General features: G+C 38.5%; 1 protein-coding gene across 1 annotated transcript in view; it reads left to right on the top strand.

The window, feature by feature from the left end:
• The first annotated feature begins 768 nt into the window (after positions 1–768).
• LOC115167555 (CD151 antigen) overlaps positions 769–6,000 on the top strand; it is a 45,980-nt gene continuing 40,748 nt past the window's right edge. The window contains exon 1 of the mRNA XM_029722115.1: positions 769–1,000. The gene's annotated coding sequence lies outside the window, so the exon portion shown is untranslated. The remainder of the gene's footprint in view (positions 1,001–6,000) is intronic.

Here is a 6,000-nt window from a genome sequence, read left to right as displayed (position 1 = left end):
TGGGCCAATTGTGTGCCGCCCTATGGGACTCCCAATCACGGCCGTATGTGACTTTGATGTGCAAACTTGTGAAACATAGATATCTATAATTGGTTCAGATTTGGTCCGAACCAGACCAACCAAAATGTGGTCATATTTGGGGGCAGAGCTCATTAAAATAATAGCCAGTGTGTAGAATAATACCCAAGTATGCAAAGCAGGATATTGCATATTTATACTTTTGTTTAGCTATTTAGGATACATCTCCATGAAGAGAATGGTATTCATAATGATGCATTTCTGGGTACAAATCAGGGACCCATGATGAAATTCAGTTTCCGCAATTCTGTTACCTGGTGTAAATCCACTTTACTAACTGTAGTTAAATAAGCAAAATTTAGTCAATGTGTCATGTCATGGCCAACTGACACCCCATTATTTCTGCAGACATCCTTGAATCTTAATTCAGAGCAGATAATAAACAACCTTTTCAGAAAACGTGGACACAGAAAATGCAGGGAGATTTTATTTTAACTCTGTTAACAAACCTTGCATCTACTCAGTTCTTTCAGTAAATGTGTTATGAAGCAATTCCAGTGTAAATGATTAAAAGTAGTCCTTATGCATAGGGTTGTAGCCTATGGTTTGATAAACTTTGAAACAAACAGTTTTAGTTTGACATACCTTCAAGTGAAAAATCTGACTCAGCGCAAATCCGTGTCCATGGAATTGCCCAGCAGCAACCAGGAACAGAACTGTTCTATTGCGCCAGAGGGTAAAAAAAAAATCAAAGTGATTGGGTGGAGTCGACACGACCTACATACTGTACAGTCATAGACCCCAGTGGACTAACTACTCATTAGTTTAGCATTTTGCGCTTCCCCCTCTCTGGTTTGGACTATTGAAGGAATCCCTGAAAAATAGAGTTCGGAATGAAAACGACCAAAAACTAGTTTTACACATCTATATCTATTATTTTGGATACATCAACGCCTTGCTACTTGTAACAACACAGCCGCAGGTAGGTAGCTTGTTACTTTGTAGCTAACACATTAGCGTGTTCGACAGCAAACATGTTACAATTCACAGAAACGTTTTGGATTCTAAGGCAACATATTTCATGATTTATTGTTTTAGTGATACCAAGTAGGGTTAACATGTCAATTTGAACGTTTTACTGCGGGGAAATGATTGTTGTCTAGTTAGCATGTAGGCTATGTTAGCTCACAGGAACACAGCAATTCTATTTTCTTTGTGAATCGGAGATATGCAGCCAGCTGCTGAGATTAGGTATGCCAAATATTCTTTCGAATATGGATACTGAACTAGATTTAGCCGCGGGACGATTTTTTTATTGAGCAGATGGTCAGGGGGCCCGGAACATAATTACAAATAATTCGTAGACTGCAAATTGACCGCAAGAAGCCCTAACAGATATAATATTTGACTAAAACAAACATTTCAAATCTTTATGAAATGTGTATACGGTCACATACAGTGCCTTCCAAAAGTATTCAGACCCTTTGCAATTCTTTACATTTAATTGTGTTACAAAGTGGGATTAAAATATATAATCGTTTTTTCTTTGGGGGGGGGAGTAAATACACAATTCACAACTAAAATATAGTCATCGCATAAGTATTCAATCCCTTTGTTAAGGCAATCTTAAATTAGTTCTGGAGTTAAATGTGGTTGAACAAATCACAAGGTACATGGACTCTGTGTGAAATAATAGGATTTGACATTATTTTTTTAATGACAACCTCTTGCTCTGTCCCCCATACATAGAACATCTGTAAGGTCCCTCAATCAATTATTGAATTTCAAGCACACATTAAACTACAAAGACCAGGGAGCTTTTTGAAAGCCTCATAAAGAAGGGCAGTGATTGGTAGATCGATAATAATAACAAATCAGACATGAAATATCTCTTTAAGCATGGTTCAGTTTTTAATTATGCTGTGGATTATATATTAAACCACCCAGGCACATCAAAGATACAGTCGTCCTTCTGAACTGAGCTGCAATCAGGAATGAAACTGGTATGGGTATGCTTGACATTGGCAAATACTGGGGGAGAGGAATTCACATTTCATCAGGACAATAGCCTACAACACAAGGCCAAATCTACACAGGAGTTGCTTACCAAGAAGACAGTGAATGTTCCTGAGTGGTCAAGTTAGTTTTGACTTAAATCTGCTTGAAAATCAATCATATCAAGCTTTATGTATATAGCACATTTCAGACATGATTACAATGCAATGTGCTTGACAGGAAAAAAAACTATAAAAATACAAACAGAAATAACAGAGGATAAAAAAGAAAAGAATAACAATAAAAATTGAAACACTAAAAAAGCTGAAGCTAAAAATATGTTTTAAGATCTCTTTTAAAAATGTCCAAAGTTTCAGCCCTCCTCAGGTTCTCTGGCAGACTATTTCAGAGGCAGGGGGCATAGCATCTAAAGGCTGCCTCACCATGCGTCTTGTGCCTAGGCTTTGGGATAGTTAAATGAAGAGGGAAGCTTTTCCAGTTCTTCAGCTCCTCCGCTAGCCTTGGCTGTCGCTGCTCTTTTTTTCTTCTTTGCTTTTTACAACGCGAGCATCCAGGATTGAGCCGTTGGGATTCAACATGCCCCGTCCACGTGAACAGTACATGCAACTGCTTTTAAAAATAATGAAATCAACCTTCAGGCTTCAGAGCAAAACACAACATGCATCTCTTGTCTTTATCTTTTCACTGCAATTCTGCATCGAGATTTAGAGAATTATTACTTTAAAAAGTAACAGCGGCAGTAAAACTGTATTTCACACGATGATGGTTAAACTTTGCAATTGATTTGCGGTTCACATGCATGCCAAACCGTGGGGGGTGATCTGTACGGATCACGGATCAACTACAGTCCGTACACCACCACTTTTTACAGTGCCTTGCAAAAGTATTCATCCCCCTTGGTGTTTTTCCTCTTTTGTTGCATTAGAACCTGTAATGTAAATTGATTTTTATTTGGATTTCATGTAACGGACATACACAAAATAGTCCAAATTGGTGAAATGAAAAAAATAACTTGAAAGTTAAAAAACCTGAAAAGTGGTGCGTGCATATGTATTCACCCCTTTACTATGAAGCCCCTAAATAAGATCTGGTGCAACCAATTACCTTCAGAAGTCACATAATTAGTTAAATAAAGTCCGCCTGTGTGCAATCTAAGTGTCACATGATCTCAGTATATACACAGCTGTTCTGAAAGGCCCCAGAGTCTGCAACACCACTAAGCAAGGGGCACCACCAGGCAAGCGGCACCATGAAGACCAAGGCTCTCCAAACAGGTCAGGGACAAAGTTGTGGAGAAGAACAGGTCAGAGTTGCGTTATAAAAAAATCTCAGAAACTTTAAACATCCCACGGAGCACCATTAAATCCATTATTAAAAAATTGAAAGAATATGGCACCACAACAAACCTGCCAAGAGAGGGCCGCCCACCAAAACTCACAGACCAGGCAAGGAGGGCATTAATCAGAGAGGCAACAAAGAGACTAAAGATAACCCTGAAGGAGCTGCAAAGCTCCACAGCGGAGATTGGAGTATCTGTCCATAGGACCACTTTAAGCCTTACACTCCACAGAGCTGGGCTTTACGGAAGAGTGGCCAGAAAAAAGACATTGCTTAAAGAAAAAAATAAGAAAACACGTTTGGTGTTCGCCTAAAGGCATGTGGGAGTCTCCCCAAGCATATGGAAGAAGGTACTCTGGTCAGATGAGCTTAAAATTGAGCTTTTTGGCCATTAAGGAAAACACTATGTCTGACGCAAACCCAACACCTCTCATCAACCCGAGAACACCAACCCCCAGTGAAGCATGGTGGTGGCAGCATCGGCAGGGACTGGGAAACTGGTCAGAATTTAAGGAATGATGGATGGTGCTAAATACAGGGAAATTCTTAAGGGAAACCTGTTTCAGTCTTCCAGATATTTGAGACTGGGACGGAGGTTCACCTTCCAGCAGGACAATGACTCTAAGCATACTGCTAAAGCAACACGAGTGGTTTAAGAGGAAACATTTAAATGTCTTGGAATGGCCTAGTCAAAGCCCAGACCTCAATCCAATTGAGAATCTGTGGTATGACTTAAAGTCTGCTGTACACCAGCGGAACCCATCCAACTTGAAGGAGCTGGAGCAGTTTTGCAAAAATCCCAGTAGCTAGATGTGCCAAGCTTTAGGCCCTACCCCAAGAGACTTGCACCTGTAATTGCTGCAAAAGGTGAATAGTTATGCACGCTCAAGTTCTTTTTTTTGTATTATTTCTTGTTTGTTTCACAATAAAAAATATTTAGCATCTTCAAAGTGGTAGGTATGTTGTGTAAATGAAATGATACAAACCCCCCCAAAAAATATATTTTAATTCCAGGTTGTAAGGCAACAAAATAGGAAAAATGCCAAGGGAGTGAACACTTTCACAAGCCACTGTACATTCGTATCACAAACCATTATTGAGAAAATGATCTTTTTGACCTATACAGGCCTCCTTTAAGGCCATATGATCCGTGAACCATACATGGTTAAGAAAACATCTTGGTGTCATTATACTCCTTATAGGGTGCTCTAAAATATGGAGTATGTCTATATTCTGAAAAAAATTCACATTGATTTATTCAACATAAAAATTATTATTATTAATATCTCAAAAGTACCCATTTTGATGTAGCTTATTTTTTTACATATTGTTTGGAACAATATACTGTAGGGTATAAGTGTACCTATTAAGCCAACCAAAAACAAATTTGAAATAGTTCTAACATATGCTGCTCTAATTTTGATGAAAGATTAATTTCTCATGCGAAGTTGTGACTTTACAAAAAACCTTATTTAATAAGGCAAAAATATTTTATAAAAATATGTGAAAAGTTTAATGGGTGCCCCATGTACACTTTAAACCCATGGGTGTTCCAAATAAGCCCAAGTCTTAAATAATCAATTTGAATTCATTTCCAAATGTTCAAAACTTACAAACTGACATTTCTTATGTAAAATGTGATTATATTCTAAAGTTATTCAAATAAACTGATCATTACTATTCATCATGAAAGCAGCCCTCATAACAGGGTCCAATCGTATCCACAGATATCAATGTGGACTTAGGCTTTTGTTCTTGCCAACCAGTAAACACCTGATTCAACTAATCAAAAAATCTTAGATTTAAATCAAAACATGATAAACAAAGAACATAACACACACAACTTTCAATTAATTAACTGAAAGCTCATTCACATTTGCTGTACTGCTATTCTTGTTAATTAGTTCAACTTGTCTATCTTAAGAGTTTCAAATCTCCCTCGCTACTGTTGTATTACAAAGGTACTGTACAAAGGTAAAAACAGAATCACCTGGATGAATGAAGGATAACAATATGAAAATTCCCCCACCCAAAAGTGCATAAGCAGTCGTCCAATAGTTATCTTCTTGTCCCTCATTTGTTTGCATTTTTGTCCACCACTTGTAGACAATGTAGGTTACTTCATCAAGCATTCATGGTTTTACAGTGTGTGTAGGCCTATATTTGTGTGGGGGTCTGTCGACTGAACGTGCCCGGTGTCTGTTCACCATCTGTTAGGGTGGGCCCCTTTTAGTGTGTCCCTGTCAATTAAATTCAAACAAACCTTTGACAGGAACTCATCATTGTATTATGTACATAAACGGAGCCGCTGAGTAAAGGCAACGATGTGCACAGGAGGAGCACAACGCACTAAAGAGGTCAAACTTAAATCCCAAATCTGAGATACAAAATCCTAAAGACTCTTTCAATACACAGGGTTCAACTCTTTGAAAACACAGTACCGGTCAAAAGTTTGGACACACCTACTCATTCAAGAGTTTCAGTGGCGGTTCTAGACCATTTCAACTGGGGGGGCCAAGCTGGGGCCAGTTGTACTGTTAGAGGAGCCAGTTACATTAGACGTTATTGTTGTCATATCGTTTTCTTCACTGCATTGCAGGCATTAGCAGGCAAAAGACCATGTTCATA

The sequence above is a fragment of the Salmo trutta genome, chromosome 29 (assembly GCF_901001165.1).
Source record: "Salmo trutta chromosome 29, fSalTru1.1, whole genome shotgun sequence".
Classification (NCBI taxonomy): domain Eukaryota; kingdom Metazoa; phylum Chordata; class Actinopteri; order Salmoniformes; family Salmonidae; genus Salmo; species Salmo trutta.
This window is presented reverse-complemented; position numbering and strand designations above follow the sequence as displayed.